General features: G+C 31.0%; 1 protein-coding gene across 1 annotated transcript in view; it reads left to right on the top strand.

The window, feature by feature from the left end:
• MALRD1 (MAM and LDL receptor class A domain containing 1) overlaps window positions 1-520 on the top strand; it is a 285,192-nt gene that overhangs the window by 203,294 nt on the left and 81,378 nt on the right. The gene's annotated exons all lie outside the window — the stretch shown is intronic.

Below are 520 nucleotides of genomic sequence, written 5' to 3'. Positions count from 1 at the left end.
GCTATATATACATATAGGGCATATTACACAGCAGTCAAAATGACTGAACTACAAAACACACAGTACTATGAAGGAATTAATGCACAATCTTGAGGCAAAAATCAAGTACACAGAGAAATCTTCCATTTATCTAAAGTTTGAAAACTAAACACCATTTTATTCATTTAAAAAGAAATTGCATGATGCTTACCATATTCAGTCACTATTCTGAGGATTTTAAAATGTTAATTCATTTATTACATAATGATCTATAAAATAGGAACTATAAGAGGTTGTTTGGTAAATCTGCAAATGGGGAAGGTAATAAAAACAAAAGCAAAGAAATAAAAAATACAGAATTCAGTGTACTACTTACCTTGAGAGATGGGCAGTGAGGGGATACAGTCAGCAAAGAAAACATTGGAGGCTTCAAAACTGTCAGGGAATTTTAATTTCATAAGGTGGATGGTAGGTTCATGTCTAGATTTTATTCCTTAAACCAGATATATATTTTATGCATTCTTATGGATGAATAATACGT

Source organism: Propithecus coquereli, unplaced genomic scaffold (genome assembly GCF_000956105.1).
Source record: "Propithecus coquereli isolate 6110/MARCELLA unplaced genomic scaffold, Pcoq_1.0 Scaffold69, whole genome shotgun sequence".
NCBI lineage: Eukaryota > Metazoa > Chordata > Mammalia > Primates > Indriidae > Propithecus > Propithecus coquereli.
The sequence above is the reverse complement of the archived record's forward strand: the minus strand, read 5'-3'. Positions and strand labels throughout refer to the sequence as shown.